The 17,262-nt window shown below is 37.4% G+C and overlaps 1 protein-coding gene and 1 pseudogene across 1 annotated transcript in view; both read left to right on the top strand.

Moving 5' to 3' along the window:
• Window positions 1–17,262, top strand: part of FAR2 (fatty acyl-CoA reductase 2) — a 140,877-nt gene that overhangs the window by 27,484 nt on the left and 96,131 nt on the right. The gene's annotated exons all lie outside the window — the stretch shown is intronic.
• LOC103087402 (uncharacterized) overlaps window positions 1–17,262 on the top strand; it is a 79,397-nt pseudogene that overhangs the window by 26,549 nt on the left and 35,586 nt on the right.

Below are 17,262 nucleotides of genomic sequence, written 5' to 3' on the forward strand. Positions count from 1 at the left end.
CAACATTTATATGCTTCTCCTGTGTGTGGAGCACTAAGCTAGATAGTTCAGAGACTTTAAATGCCTCTGTAGCCACCTGCTGCGTACTTACCGTATGCCAGGATCTTTATATACATTCTTTTTAATCCTCACAGCAGAGCTTCAAGCCAGACATGATTCCCTCTTAAAAGAAGACAGAATTGAAGTGATAGATGCTTTTTGGAGCAGAGATTTACACAGAGGAGTGTAAGACTCAAAATCCCTTGCTCATTCTTCATGACACCAGAGTGACACCTGTATACTCAGATCCTTGATAGGCAACCCATGGTCATTCCAACTTGTATGCTCTAATTTCAGGAACTTTTCCCTGTTTCGAATGGAAAACCTGAGGCCCAAAGAGAACCAAACCTATCCTATCTGTCTCCTCTACTTCAGGGATTTGTCATCCGAAGCAATTAGTCTGTTGTCAACTACAGCTGCTTCAGTCAGATATGGAGGTTTGCAGCAGGGAGCATTGTTGATGGGAATGAAATGGACCATTTTCCACATAAAATTTAAAACTTTGCTATGACTACTGCCAAGAAGAGAAAAGTGGGTGATGGAAAAACTCATGCCTTTCAAAGTAGGTGGGCTAAGGAATGTTAATATTAAAGATGTTGTTGTTTATCTCATATTTGCAATGGAAAATTTTCTCTTTAAGAGGAATTTGGGACAGTTAAGTAGTTTACAAGATCAGTCAAGAAAAACTGAAATCAGCCAGCTTCAAAAGAGCCAAACAACAAAATCTTCCTTCAAAGTCTCAGCATTACTGGCGAAGTGTGATAGATGCAACTAACCCAAAAGCAGATGCACTGTTGGTGAAATAAAAGGATGCTTATGTAAAGCTGCAGATATCGCTTTTCTTGATTTAAAAAAAAAAAAGATATCACTTCCCAATACAGGAAATGTTATTTATTGTACCCTAAATGTTTTGCAGAGAAATAATGAATACTGACTGTATTAAGAAGGCTTCTCTGTGAGAGCCCAGTACCACCAATTATAGACCAGATCATAAGGACAGTCAAGCCTGTTCAGAATGCCTCTGAGTTCTTTACTTCTTTCAGGATGGGTTTCCGATGCCCTCATGATGCTCTAGGTCAGGTCCCCCAAACTACCCTCTCCCGATGAAGTCCTTAACCTCACATCCTTAGTCTTGAGGAAATTCCTCCATCCTGATTTATCCAGTCGCTACTGGTCCTACTAAATTAGTTTCTGAAACTAATTGGAGAGATGCTGTAACTATCTGATATGTGACCACTTTCAGAGCACATATATACAGTTTAACCCAAAATTGTATTGTCTTCTGAGAGTGTTTTCAGGCCCCAAGGAGGACTTCTAGGGAGGGATACTTGGCCTGGGGAATCTTTCCTCTCTTCAAACAACATGTGTTTTCCTAAGGTTACATGTATTATTCAATGAATCTATCTAGCTACTAGCTATCTGTCATCTATCTATCATTATCTATCTTTAAAAACCACTCACAAAGTAAAATACAAAGGGCCAGAAATCTCTGGATTTCCTGAGAGAACAGCTGGTTCTCTCATGTCTTAATCCTCTGTGTGCAGAAAGAACACCAACTTGTCACATACCTGCCCTCTACCTTGTTGGAGTGAGAGTGGGAAGACAATTCCTTCTGCTCTTTTCTAAGCATATATATTTTTACATTATCAAAGCCTGTTGTATCTAGTTTTATTACTCTTAAATGTTCATTCATTCCTATGTACTTATCTATAAAATACTGCATGTTTTTACTTGTCTCAATGACCCGTGTTTATCTTGCCATTATGCTTAACATTTTTCACCTATATCATGTAACAGTTGGCCAACATAGAGGGATAGACTTTTATATTAGTGTTTCTGAAGTTCATACACAAAATTACCCACTAAAGATTGAACTTTCTACAGCTAACAATAATCAAATTTTATTTGAAATGTGCCTTTTGGGGTATAGTACCTTTTCATATTTCTCCTGAAGCTAATTAGCAGGACACTCTCTAATCAGCATTTTATCTTATTGGTTAATAGCACTCTAACTTATTTTATTATCATTCATTTATGAAGCACAAACATGTATCATTCATGTATTAAGTGACTGTTTTAATTCCAAATGAAAGTTTACCAAAACCCCTCAGATTTCTAGATTCTGTACCACATTGTTATTTTATTAGGAAACCTCAAAAAGAAATACACTGAAGACTGTCTTAACTGCAAATATCAACACAAATTTGGAAATTTATCAAGGTGATGGTTTTGTACCAGTGTGAATATATCATATGCCACTGAATTGAATGCATTAAAAATGGTTTATTTTATGTTATATGAATTTCATCTCAATAAAATATCAACACAAAGATAGAAAAATCTCTGAGAGGCTCATCTCCCTCCTTTATAGAAGAACCTTACATAACTCCACCAGAAAAGTGTCTATCCAGGCCACAGAAATCAGTTTGAACCTGGAGTTCTGAGAGAGATTAGGTCAGGCTTTAAATAAAGAAGTTGTAGACAAGTTAAATTGTCACTGAATTCTTAAATGCCACTCAAGTGTCCAAGAACTGTACTTACAAATTATTTGCTCTCATCTCAGAGCTATACTTCCAAATTATTTGTTCTCACTGTGATAAATTGTGTGGCCTGGTTCCCAAGATCCATTGTAAAGTGTGATCGATCATCCTTGTTCTTACAGGTCCCTGGAGAGGAAATTTTTTTAACCTTTGGTGGCATTTTCTAATATTTTGCTCTGACCCTCAAGGTTTGTGAGGCTCAGTTAAATCTCTCCTTCAGCTTTTAATATCCATTTCTTCTCTGATAACTGATCTGAATCCACCAGATACCACTTCAGACACTTCAGTATTGTTGCTGATCTTCCTTTTCCAAATTTCACAGGCTTTTCCTCAAAGATTTCTAAACAAATGTTAAACCATCTCTATTTTTCACTTCTTGCCTCTTTTCAACATTTCCATTTTATATATCATTTCATAATGTTCCAAACTAGATATAATTTTTACCCAGATGTGTAATGGAAAATTGATTTCTTCTTCCAGCATATCCTCTTGTCCTCTAGATACAGAATAATATCATCTAACACCACTGGTGCAATGAATTAAAATGTGCGTTCACATCCGTACCTCACTTGTTCTGTATCAGCCCTGTGCTCTTTACTTAAAATAATGACATGGATAATGTGTTATTGTGCTATATTCTGCATTGGAATTCAGTTTGAATTCAAAATCTTTAGCTATAACTGATGGCTGTTGTCTCTCTGAAATGTTTTTAATTCTATGTGTGTTTGCTCTTAAAATTCACTTTGTGTACTTCATTCCAGTGCTTCTAACTCTTTTTGAATTCTGATGCTATTTCCAAAATACCCATCTTCCTGAGTAGTAGCTGGGAAGGCCGATTCTCCAATGTCTTATTCAGATGGAAATGGGTGTGTTGTCTATGCATGGTTGTGAGCAATACTGGAAAATAGCAGAACAGGGATGGCAGTGGGGAGGCAAAAACAGGAAGTAGGTGAGGACAGTCCAGGTGGTTCACAGGTCAGAGTTCCTAGCCAGGGGCTTTGAGTTGACAAGGAGACCATATGAGACCCATGAGTACAGAGTGTGAAACTTAAGAACATTTATTCCAGCTCCCTTACTACTTGGGAGGAAAATTTCTGAGCCATCATGTATTCGTTTGCAATTGCTGCCATAACAAAATACCACAGACTGGGTGGCTTAAACGATAGACATTTATTTTCTCACAGTTTGGGAGGGTAAAAGTCCAAGGTCAAGCTGTTGGCAAGTATGGTTTCTTCTGAGGCCTCTCTCCTTGGCTTGCAGGTGGCTGCCTTTTCATTGCGTCCTCACATGGTCTTTCCTCTGTGTGCACATCCCTGATGTCTCTTTGTGTGTCCAGATTTCTTCTTATCAGGACATGACAGATTGGATTGGGGCCCACTCTAACATGCTCATTTTAGCTTAATCACCTCTATAAAGGCCCAATCTCCAAATGCTCCAAATATCTCCATTTCCAGTATTTACCTGAGATATTAAGGTCCATTTGCATATAGTGACTTAATATCACTCCTTACTGGATGCTTTTCACATCCCTACTCCTCAGGTTTTCCCTGCACCTCCCCAAATTTCCACTCAAATCCTTTTCTCAGGGTCAACTTCTATGGAAAGCCAAACTAGGACAGATACAAAGGAAGGAATATTACAGTGTTGTAGAGTGACACAAAGACCATCAGTCCAGCATCAGATGACCTGAATTCGAGTTCTATCTTCAAATTCTGGCACTCCTGTCATCAGGTTTTCAACTTCCTTAAACCAAGGTTTCCTCTTCAGTAAAATGGAGATGATAACAATCTCTGCTTTTTAGGGTTCTTTCAATTCCTAAATTAGAAAATGAATATATCACAGTTATTTTAAGATTATTATTACCACAGTAACACATAATTCTCTGTCCTCAAAGAATTCTATTTAATTCTATTTAATTTGGACAGTCAAATTTTTATACTGCCTAAGGCAGCATATGGTTAAGTTTCAAATGAATGACCATCATAGTCACTGCTGAAAATATTAAATAACACCAGAGGGGCTTCCCTGGTGGCGCAGTGGTTGAGAGTCTGCCTGCTAATGCAGGGAACATGGGTTCGAGCCCTGGTCTGGGAGGATCCCACATGCTGCGGAGCAACTAAGCCCGTGAGCCACAATTACTGAGCCTGCGTGTCTGGAGCCTGTGCTCCACAACAAGAGAGGCCGCGATAGTGAGAGGCCCACGCACCGTGATGAAGAGTGGCCCCCACCTGCCACAACTAGAGAAAGCCCTCGCACAGAAATGAAGACCCAGCACAGCCAAAATAAATTTTAAAAATAATAATAATTTAAAAAAATAAAATAAATTTAAAAATTAAAAAAAAAAATAACACCAGATTCTAACTCAATCCAGAAAGCTATCCTGGCCTCTGGATACATTTACTTCACTGGTATCTATTATTCATTTGTTATGGGAGAGAAAATTTATATAAGAAACTTCCTGCCATCAGAGCTTATGATCTTGCTTGGAGCACAAGACATGTACACAAATGAATGAAATAAAAAGCAGCAGGTGCTAAGTGCTACAATGCTAGATGAATACACTTCATACAAACTTAGAAAATTGTACAGGGTAAACACTAAGAATGGTTGTGTGTTCAGCCCTCAAGTGGGCTGTCATTAGACAGTAGGTTCATATATCAATAAAAAGTAATTTTCATAAAACCAAAACAAAAAAAGGAGTTTATAAAATCACTCTGTAGAATCATAAAAATTCAGTACTGAAAAGGACCCTATGAGCAATCTCCTAGCCCACTGTTTTCAACATGGGATATCACCCTAGGGGCATTTGAAACCATGAGAAGGATGGTTTGGGCTGTCATGACTAGAGATGGGGAAGCATGAGTGGGTGGGGCCTAGAAATGCTAGCCACACAGCAATGGGGGGACACACTGTCCAACAGCCCAACAAAGACCTCTCCTGCCCCCGTCCTACCCTCCAACCTCTCAACCTTCCCACCCCCCTCTATTACATAGGAAAAAATGATGCTCACAAAGGACAAAAGATTCTCCACAATCTACTGGGTTTAGCATCCATATTCCAGACAGTGCTCTCCAGTAGAAATATTGTTAAGCCCAAATGCAAACTGTGTGTAATTTTAAATTTGCTAATAGTCACATTGAAATATTTTAAAACTGGTGAAATTAATTTAATCATATATTTTATTCAACCCAGAATATATAAAACATTATCATTTCAATATATAACCAATACATAATCATCGATATGAGTTTTTTGTACTAAGTTTTCAAAATCTGTTATATATTTACACTTAACAGCATATCTGAATTCAGACTAGCCACATTTCAAGTGTATAGTAGCCACCTGGAGCTAATGGTTTCCATATTGCAATCCTAGGAGAGTCTGTGTTTTTCTAAACCATCTTTGTGTTTCTTACAAGATGCACATCATAAGCAACTAAGTGAAAGACCTCAATTGACTCCATCTACTGTTCCGGTCACTGTATCATAGGAAGAAATGAGATTGATGTGACCAAATGTGTTTTTCAGAAAGCCAGAGCCATGGTGGTTATTATTTTGTACCTTCTGATCTTCTAAGCAGTTGAAAACTGATTTCTGGATGAGTCACTTGAGTATTTTTTTTTTTAGGTTTGAAGCTAAATCGACCATTTTATAATTCCAGGCTTAACTTTTTTCTGAAAAATATGCAATCTTTTTGCCATTTTCCATAATTGCTTTCATTATTCATGATATTATATGAACACGAATTTCCAGTCTTCTTGTCAGAATTTTATTTAGCTTGGTTTTTCTTATGGCTCTGACTTTTTTTTTTTTATTGTAGTTTGCCTAAATTTCCCTTGCTGAAACTTCCATAAATATTCCCATGTTTCCTCCAGCTAATAAAACTATCTATTTCTTACCCTTTCTTTTTTTTTTTTTTTTTTTTTTTTTTTTTTTTTTTTTGCGGTACGCGGGCCTGTCTCACTTTTGTGGCCTCTCCCGTTGCGAAGCACAGGATCCGGGCACGCAGGCTCAGCGGCCATGGCTCACGGGCCCAGCCGCTCTGCGGCATGTGGGATCTTCCCGCACCGGGGCACAAACCCGCGTCCCCTGCATCGGCAGGCGGACTCTCAACCACTGCACCACCAGGGAAGCCCCCCCATTATTTTACAAGACCAATTTTACATGTCACTAAGTTCCTTCTGGCATTCTTTCATTCTGTATTGAGTATAACTATTTTGTCCATTCTTCCTCATTTCTCTAAAACTTGGTTATTAAATGATAAATATTTTGCTTGGGGTATTCTATTTCTACTTGACTTTCAATAAAAATACCCCTGAAGTAAAAAAACATAAATATACTTTCTAATATTTGGATTTCAAGTACAGGACATTTGAACTGTAAAGCTTTAAATCCAGCAAGACATAGATTTTTAACTGTATCGAGTCTGTACATCGATGGTTAGATTATGGAAAAGAGCAGTTGTATCAACTTTTCTGAAACTCTTTAAGGGATGATTTATCCACATTTTAGTTGGAATTTGGTAACTTTATGGCCCGAAAGTGGACAAAATAAATATTCATTTCTAGTCTATGCATTTTTTTGTCTTCTCCTCAACCAAATACAGAAAGTTGTATATTTCAGGCAATGGATCTTTTTTTTTCAAATTTATTTTATTGAAGTATAACTGATTTACAATGTTGTGTTAATTTCTGCTGTACAGCAAGTACAGTTATACATATACATACATTCTTTTTCATATTCTTTTCCATTATGGTTTATCACAAGTTCCCTGTGCTATACAGCAGGACCTTTATCCAGGCAGTGGATCCTTATGGCTGCTTTTATTTAAGCTTCTTGGGTGAATTTTCTCTAGAGGTCCAGATTGTAAATATTTTAAGCTTTGCCAACCCAGTAGTCTCTATCACAACCATTCCATCTGCCTGTCATTGTAGCATGAAAGCAGCCACAGACAGTATATAAAGGTATAGGTTTGACTATATTGCAATAAAAGTTTATTTATAAAAAGATCTCAGGCTATATTTGGTCTATGGGCTATAGTTTGTTGGCCCTTGTTCTAGATATTCTAGAGTCACTCACTTTACTTTGACTATATAAACTAGCCATTTGATCTCACATCATGATTCTGGCCTAATGTTGAGTTGTTACACTGAGCTTTGAATACAAAGAAGACAGGTTCAGAGATCGCTAATTCTCATCTGACTATGGAACTCTATTTGTTGCCTTTATTTTCCTGCTATGTGTATAATAAAAAATCATTTATGCCTCTGCTTTTAAAACAAACTTTACCCAAAGTTTACACTGTTGTTGCTTTTATTTTAGTAGTTTCCATAAAACTACTTCACCCTCAGCTTTGGGTGAAGCTTCCTGGCTTTTGGCTTTTTAATTTTTACATATTTCGCACTTTGAATTCGTTTGCTGCATGGTGAACACTTAAATTTTTTGACTTACACCATAGCATAAAAACAGCCTTCCAAGGAGGATTTATCATAAATGTTTCTCCATAAAAGTGTAAGGATGGAGCTTCCCTGGTGGCACAGTAGTTAAGAATCCGCCTGCCAATGCAGGGGACACAGATTCGAGCCCTGGACCGGGAAGATCCCACATGACACGGAGCAGCGAAGCCCGTGTGCCACAACTACTGAGCCTGCGCTCTAGAGCCCGTGAGCCACAACTACTGAAGCCCTCACTCCTAGAGCCCACACACCGCAACGAAGAGTAGCCCCCACTTGCCACAACTAGAGAAAACCTGCATGCAGCAACGAAGACCCAACGCAGACAAAAATAAATAAATAAATACCACTGGCTGAAGTGGACAATTTTAGGATTAATGTGAAACATACCAATTTGAAGAGCTTTCAGTAGTAGGCCCTACAAGCGATACGTTTGAAATCCTAATGTGAATAAACACACCAAAACAAAATGCAACATAATAGCCAAAACTTTTCAATGACAGAAAGGCCTAGAGCTGCTGCAGAAATGCTTTCTCTGGTTGTGGATACTCTGGATTGTTGTTACAGTTGAAGTGTTAAGTGGCTAAGTTCCAATTGCTATGGGAACTGTAACTGAAATTCGACCTTTGATATATTTACATATTCAACCCTAACATTATATTAACAGGCTTTTGCATTTACCTTGTGTCTGTAAGTGGCTTTGTTTTAGGCTTTCAGGGATATTAACTTGAAAAGATCCTCTGGGAGGGAAAAAGCAGAAAGCTTGATTTCTTTCAGAGTCTCATCCACTCCTAGCATCAGAATTTACTTCTGTAGAATCAGTGTGTAACCATGCTTTTTGAGGATAGGCAATGAATTCCTATTTACAGACTACTCCTTTAAAGTAAATAGTGGAGTCATTTTTCAGAAAGTCGGTTGCTTAGCTACTTGTGTTTGTTGATTAAAACTTTGTCTGCACAGCAGGTAGATTTCCTGTGGCTTGTCAGAAAGCAAGAGAAGAAAAGCAATAGTTGTGAGTAGCCATAAGTGAGAAATAACCATCATTAATTCTTTCACCTTCTTTATCACATCAAGTTTAAATATGGGTGAGTCAACATAACACAGTAATTCCTGCAATTGTTTTGTTATTGTACCTCCACAAGTTAAATCAATTAAACTATCCTCTATGATTATGCAAGTTTGAATATTGTGAGTAAATATGAACCATTAGGCTCATGAAGCCCCTACAAGGTTTCACAGTACCAAAGCCCAAAAGGACTTGCGTGGACTAACTTGGAAATGAAAGGGGTTAACATTTATGGAGGACTTCCTGTGCTGGGCAATATCATGGATGCTTTACGTAGGCAATCTCATTTAATCCTCACAACATTCCACAGGACTGTTGAGGTTAATGAACTTTCCCCAGTCACACAGTTAGTAACTGGTGAAGCCATTATTTGAACCTAGTTCTGGATAATTCCAAAATCCCAGAATTCTATAAAAACATCTATGTTTTTGCAGATTTCTAGTTCAGTGAATAATATTTGTTATGTTTTTATCAAATAACTCAAAGTTTCATAAAATATTCCATAAAATATTGACTCTGGTATTTCCAAAAAGTGTTTGGAAATACCAAAGTCAACATCTGGATTTACTTCAGGAGTAATGTCCATTTATTGAGCATCAGATTTTATAACAGTTAATGAAGCATAAGGGTCTGGTCAAAATAAAATAAAAATGAAAGTGGAAATGCAAAGCAAGAGAGAGCTGAAACAAAGGCCTTGATTCCTTCAGTGGCACTCTTCACCTGTTTATATACATTCCTGTAAGTTAGTGTCTACATTGCAGATACCAAGAGGTTTTTGTTTAATAACAAAGAGGTTAAAATGCTGCTATTTCTATTTATGCAACTTTTCAACCTTAGCAGTTACAGCAGGGGGTCAAAATCTGGCTTCACAATGCCTTTTAAAGCACAGTAAAGGGTTTTAATGGGCATTATAATAGAGCCAGATTATTCTGGGTTGTAATGCAAAGCGTAGCATGTCTATTTTCTCTTGCCTGCTCCATTTAAGTTACCTACTGCCCCCTGCAGGCATTTAAGTTTCCCTTCCATAAAATAGAACTGTTCCTTCAAATGAAGTGTGTGTGCATTATTTCTTAGAGGAATAAAATTGTGTTTCCATATGATAAATAAAAGCAAAAAGAGAAAGTGTGCTGTAGTGATCTCTTGGAAAGGTTACCAAATTCCAAAGACTAATCTTCAGCTTCTCAGTTTCTGAAATTGAATCTTGACATCATGTTAACATTGATTAGATTCAATAGAATGGATTCCCAGTATATAAACTCACAAAAAATTGATGTATGAACTAGAGCAGTGGTCCCCAACCGTTTTGGCACCAGAGACCAGTTTCGTTGAAGACAATTTTTCCACGGATGAGGGGGTGGGTGGGATGGGTCAGGTGGTAATGCGAGCAATGGGGAGCAATGGGGAGCGGCAGAGGAAGCTTCGCTCACTGGCCTGCTGCTCACCTCAGGCTGCGTGGCCCAGTTCCTAACAGGCCACAGACCGATACCGGTCCACAGCCAGGGGATTGCGGACACCTGAACTAGAGTCTCAGTTTATTAAGTTACTCTTGGATGCAGACTTCTTCCTAGGTACTAAAATTATTATGTCTTCATTGCAAGGGACCCTCCTTCCAGTATCTTGGTGACTGGTTGCTATGGCCAGTCCACAGAGTTGAGATGGATCCCCACCCAATATTTGGTTTGGATTTCGAAACTAATCATCACACACACACACACCACACACACACACACACACACACACACACACACACACCAAGAATGTATGAAAAGGTTTTTTATTCCCATAATGAAGCTTTCTGGGGAGAGCAGGACAGGCCTCTCAAGCTGATCTGAAATGGCTTGAAAGAACTGTGAAAGGACAAAAGGAGATTGCCTTTGAGTTTTTATGGTGGTTAGGGGCTGAGGCTGGAGTAAGAGTTTTAGTGCATGATTTGAACTTGCTGTTGGTGACAAAGCACCTAGGTTTTTATCAGCTTGCCCAGATGTGAGACAGAAGGGGAAGAGGGAGGTGTAAGGCATAAAAGATGTCTGTAGTCAAACACCAAATGATGGAGTCAGACTATTATGTTGGGTCCAAAAAAGATAGTTTAGTGAATGTGGAATTAGTGCAACATGCAGTGAATACTCTTGAAATGGCTTATGCAAAATATGGCAGTGAAATCTAAGCAGAATCCTGTCCCACCACAGCACAAGCCCCTCGGGCTTCCAGAATGTCAGGTTTTTATGTCTCTATCTTTTTATCACTATTGGGGAAAAATATCTACAAATTCCTGTTCTTTACTTCTATTCATGAGATTTTCCCTGAAAACATTCTTTGATATTAGATAATTCAGTAAGGTTTCTGACCAACCCAAGTCCTTCTTGATTTTTTAGGCTGAGAATCAACATATCTTTTTTGGTGATTTCTTCAGATCAGTAAATCTGTTGTGGGTAGAGTTAAACTATTTTAACTCATAGTGTTTTAAGGAAATTATACTGTCCACCATCTACAACCACTTTCAATTTTTTTCTAAACTGGATGATAGTGAATCTTCCTTCTATTGTTTATGAAGTCTCATCTTTCATGTAGAACACTGACCTTATTCTCCCATATCATCATCTAAAAGGGAAATAATATGGATAATGTGGAATGTTGGTAACAGCAGAGAAAATTCCTATAAAATGACTATTTAATGCAAGAAGAGTAAAGTGGTAAATTGAGATCAATTCTGAATGACTGTGGCCAACAGTTCTGTGTCTCTGCTGAGGAGAGATCAAAAGAATACACTCAAAGAGAAACAGAGAAGATTCAGAATAACACCTGAAAAACATCTGCAAAAATGGGGAAGAGTCAGAAAAAACCCTCTTTTAGAAGTTTATTTTTAGAACTTCCCTGGCAGTCCAGTTGTTAAGACTCCACGCTTCCAATGCAGGGGGTGCAGGTTCGGTCCTTGGTCAGGGAACTAAGATCCTGCATGCCGCACCACACTGCCAAATGTGCTTATAAGAAGAACAAAGTACAAAGTACCTTTCGTGCCTGCAATTGTCTAGGTCAATGGTTCTCGATCTGCTTGGAGTCATAGGCCTATGGAGAATTGATGAAAATCCTTGGTGGAGAGAAAACTCACGTGAAGCAACATTTGCATTTGACCTATAATGTGCATTAAGTTATTCAATACTAACTTTATGCTGTGTGGCGGATAAAAAAATCATTCCAAAGGGTAAAAGTTTGTTTCATAAGCTACTTAGTCTTCAGTGTCTCATTATTGGCTGTCTATGTACATTTAGAGTTTCCAATTTGTCTCTGAACCTGGCTTTGTGTTTTGTTACTCAACTATTACCCTACTTATAGAGCTGAAATATAAGATGACAGTGTTGAGGATAAAACAGCCCCTCAACCAGGCTTACAAGGATCAGACATGCACATAATAATAGCAACCTTTGATTGAATGGTTACTGTGTACCAGGCACGGTACAAAGCACTATCTCGTTTAATCCTCCAATGACTTTATGATATGGGTATTAATCCCATCTCTTTGATGAGTAAAAATGAGACTTAGAAGGTTTAATACTTTGTCTAAGTATTTACTGAACACCTTTTGAATGTCTAATACTATAAAGGAAGATACAAATGAAACAGAACACAGACTCAGTAAACTTTTAAAACTAAAAAAAATTTTTTTAATTAACTGCATTTTAAAATGTCTGTGCTTGAAATTATGACATGTTGTTGCCAGCATTATGGTTTAATTATAGCTCAAACTAATGGTGTGGAGAGTTGACTTCTTCTAAAACTCTGTGGGTGTTCATTTAGGAAATGATATATTCCATCATAAGGCTCTGTTGATGATGGTGTTCAAACAGATATACCCCAGATATTTGAACTTGAAACAAAATAAAATCTCAGACTTAATGCAAGATACTTTTTATAAGCCAAAAACTCATCTCCGTTGTTTGTTACATATACAAAGTAATTGATACAGCTTAATGGTGACATTAAATGTACTTCAAATAGATGTAACACTACTGCCTCTTTATAGCTGTGAACATCTATGTACTTTCAAAATAACAAACTTTTTTAAAAGAATGAAGAATAGAAGAAAAAATATGCTTGGAGAGTTTCCTTTTATGCTCACTGTTTTGAAATAGCTTTCTGTAAAGGCAATTTCTATTCTCTCCCATTATTCTTTTACATTTAAATATCATAGCAACTTTCCTTTAAGTTTTATCACCAATATCCATAGCTTTGACAAGACTTTATAGGGTATTACTGCTTTGAAGTAATTTGGCCCCTTTTAAAGATTTCTTTTAAAAACTGAAGCATAAAAATGTTAGGTGTCTCTGTGAAATAATGCTGCATTCAATGCTACACTTCTACCTACGCAGTTAGAAAAAACTGAGTGATTTTGAAATCTGGAGATACGGACTGCGTCATAGCCACTATTTTCTTTCCTACCTTACCTCCTCAACTTTCCTGATCTTTCAGAAGAATTTGAAGTTCATAATTTCCTCCCTTTCCTTTCTCTTTGACTTATGCATTCACCCATCGACTTGTCAATCATTCTGAGTAGCAAGTACTAGAGATACAAAGATAAAATCATTTCCCTGTTCTCAAGGTACTTGAAGTCTCTCAGGAAAGAGAGATTTGGAAACTATTGCAATGTGCTCTGCTAAATACCACTGGAGTTCTAGGAAGGACCACTGACCCAGCCTCAGAGGTTGAGCTGGGCCTGTTAAGGAAGCCAAAGGTAATGTGTTTGTCTAAAGTGTCGTATATGTCAGGACAAGTGGTGGAAGTTGAAAATGGAGAAGCATGCCGGCACCAGCTCACCTGTAATGCCTTGTTATATCCCACAACTGGGAATTCAAATTCCATCACGAACTGCATTAGCAAGATATAACAACTAAAGAAGCTTCAGTGAGAGAGTGACGTGGTAATATGTGCCAAGATCCCACTGGAAACTATGTGGATGCAGAATGCACCAGATTAACAGAAAAGATGACAGGTGATTGGAGAGGGCCATTGAGAGGCCCCAAACAACTGCACTAAGAATGTAGCAGGGACAGATGTGAAAGAAGTTAATTGAGGCAGAATCTCCAGGATTTACAGATTGGTGTTTTGTGGGGAGTGAGTGAGATAGAGATAATTCTCACATTCTGGCTTGAGTTACGAGATGGATGGTGGTGGTGTTAAACAGGATTGGGGATCAATTCATCTTTTTAACGTGTTGTATTTTTGGTGCCACTGAAATATCTGAGTAGAACTGTGTAAAAACCCCATTATAAGGTGAGTCTGGGGCTCTGGAGAGAAGTCTGGTTGTGGATAATATAACAGTTTAGGAGCCATATAGGTGGTGGATGAAGCTGTATGTATGAATGAGGTCATCAATATCTACATTAAAAATGAAAACAGCAAAGGGCCTAGGGTCTTCCGCAAGGGGAAGTACTGCCTTGCTAGAGGCCAAACTGAGGAGCTTCTAGGCCATATGGTGCCCTTGTGTGAATTAGGGGACACCTTTACTGCCATCAGCCCAAACGTCATCTTAATGAATTTACAGATGTGTGCAGTCTACAATGTGAATGGCACCCCTGGAGCTGAACAGTGCACAGCCTCCCCTAATCCTACCTAGTGGAGATAAAAAAAAAATCAGCTGGGAAGGAGACCGAGAAGCAGCCTCTAGGAAGATAAGAAGAAATCAATTATTTTGTGGAACAAACAACAAGGACAGAGTTTCAAGGTAGAAGAGCGGGCAGCACCACCCCTACCAACCGTGACTCAGAAGTCAGGTAAATGTGGTCTGAAAATTTTTAGCAGGAGCCAGTTGATCTTAGTGACGATGGGTTCAGAGGAGCGCTCAGCTCCGGATTAATCTCCCTTCTGGATTTGGATGTTCCTTCTCTCCTGTGTCTTTTTGCAGATGCTTTGACCCAGACACTGTACTGTTTCCACCCTCTCTACCATTTGCCTACCCCACACGTTATCTTCCTGTCTCATGCTTTCACTTTTGCTCTGAGAGCTTTCTCTTGTCCTCTTTTGGATCTTGATACATTTTAATTTTGTTCTTCTTCCTTTTACCTTTCACAGCCACTTTCACCTCCACCTTACCCAGCACACTCAGTTTCCCTTTAAAAAAACATATCTAGAAAAATGGTACAGATGAACTCATTTGCAAGGCAGAAATAGAGACACAGACATAGAGAACAAATGTATGGATACCAAGGGGTGAAAGGGGGGGTGGGATGAATTGGGAGATTGGGATTGACATATATACACTAATATGTATAAAATAGATAACTAATGAGAACCTGCTATATAGCACAGGGAACTCCACTTCGCTGTACCGTAGAAACTAACACCACATTGTAAAACAACTATATCCCGATTTTAAAAATATATATATCAGTTTTGGTCACAATTCTCATAGACATCTATGCCCTTTAGATGTATTTGTGAGCACAAATTTATATTTGAATACAGATGTCTTCTGAACAAGAGATAAAAGAGAGTGTGAGGTCTTATATTTACTATCATCTTTTTGCATGAGGAAACATATCAGCCTGATTTGAGGTAGGCATACCAAACCTTCTGGCCTCTTAAAGTCAAATGGGAATTCTGCCTTTTCATCTATATGTAAGCTGGAGTTAGGGGCTGAAACAGAGGTCAAGAAATAGACTCATCAAGAAAAGAACTCCACTTTCTAATGTCTATCACAGTGAGACTTAAGATGAACTGGTTAGTCATAAATTACATGTAGAATAGTATCATTCATTTTTTTAATTGTGAATGCTGACTTTGATATGTTTATGTCAATTTGGCAAAATTTGAGCTCATTATTCCACTATAACTGTATTGTTCAATACAGTAACCACTAGCCACATCAGATATTTAAAATTAAATTTTAATTATTTATTAAAATTTAATTATTTATTAATTTAATTCATTATGCTGTACACCTTAAACTTATACAGTGCTGTATGTCAATTATATCTCAATAAAACTGGAAGAAAAAAATTAATCAATTAAAACTAAATTAATTAAATTAAAATTTAATTAATTAAAATGTAATAAAAATAAAAATTCACTTCCTCAGTTATATTAACCACATTTTAAGTGCACAGTAGCCACATATTGCTAGTGGCTACCATATTGGACAGCACAGGTATAGAATATTTTTTCATCATAAAAAGTTTATTAGACAACACTGCTCCAGAATAGTGTTTGATTGTTCCTCTTAGTTTACCATTTTTGATGGTGACTTTGAAAAAATGAGTCTCTCAGCAATAATAAACAACTTATATTGTATTACATAGAGAATTTTTGTTTGTTTTTTGTTTGATATAATTTAAGAAAGGGAACTTACTTCCAATCAACATCTTTAGTGTTCCAAGTATTTTATATTCACTACCTTAATAAATCTCCACTCTGTTATCATTGTCATTTTACAAATGAGGAAAATAAGGTTAAGAGAGGGCAAATGGTAGAATCAAAATGCAAACTCAGGCCTATCTGGTGCAAACTCTACTATTTGATGCCTTCTGAAAATCACCACATGGTTACATTTTTTATCCAAGTAAAATAAGGATGGTCATTTTGGTGTACTCAGAAGATAATGACAGAACCATCGAGACCCTTCAAGAAACTATTTGTATTCTCAAATGAACATTTATTTGTTTAGCTGATGAATATTTTGGTGGTCACATACTATTTTAAGAACTTGAGAGTTGCATTTATTTCCTTACCATCAAAATACAAGTTCTGGCAGGAGCTATCAGTAACTTTCTAGTGGAACAGTGATCCCAAATCCATTCTAGATATATCTTCATGGAAAAGCTGAGAGTCATAAAAGAAATAAATCCCAGTAATATTTTTCCAGAAGATGGATGCTCTTTTGGTTAAATTATACATTAGACAATGAGAATTCATGGAGACAAGATAGTATAAATGATTCTGCAATTCATTTTAAAGATGACTTTTGAAAAAAGAACTGATACGTGATATTTAGTATTCTACAGAGAAGAGAAGCATATAACAAAATTTAATTTTGTTCAAGTTTTGGTATAAAGGTGTGGTCTTTGGTTTGTGTGACATTCTAACAAGCCAGGAATCTCCTCTTTAAACCACACAAACAAAAAATGAAAACATAGTAACTCTTGCACCAGAGTGCAGTTGTTTTGCCTTTATCATTT

This window comes from Lipotes vexillifer, unplaced genomic scaffold (assembly GCF_000442215.2).
Source record: "Lipotes vexillifer unplaced genomic scaffold, Lipotes_vexillifer_v1.1 scaffold477, whole genome shotgun sequence".
Classification (NCBI taxonomy): Eukaryota; Metazoa; Chordata; class Mammalia; order Artiodactyla; family Lipotidae; genus Lipotes; species Lipotes vexillifer.